Source organism: Danio rerio, chromosome 9 (assembly GCF_052040795.2).
Source record: "Danio rerio strain M-AB ecotype USA chromosome 9, GRCz13ab, whole genome shotgun sequence".
Classification (NCBI taxonomy): domain Eukaryota; kingdom Metazoa; phylum Chordata; class Actinopteri; order Cypriniformes; family Danionidae; genus Danio; species Danio rerio.
In genome coordinates this window covers 49,207,501-49,207,718 of record NC_141029.1, presented here as the reverse complement: position 1 = coordinate 49,207,718, position 218 = coordinate 49,207,501, and positions in this window count along the sequence as shown.

The following is a 218-nucleotide window of genomic DNA, read 5'->3' as shown; positions in this document are numbered from 1 at the left end:
GTATATAAAAACAAAATCAAACATGGAGAGTCTCAAAAACCCTTTTGTATGAGGAACTACTTTCTTCCGGATTCAAATCATAAGCTGACAGTTAAACAGTTGAGCGTGCATCTTTTAAACTTTAGATTTGTGTCTGCTTTTTGCTGGCTGTATGTGGGTGGAGAAATACACAAAGGGTAAAGAGGCTGTAGGAGTTCTGATATTGCAGTATATCGCAC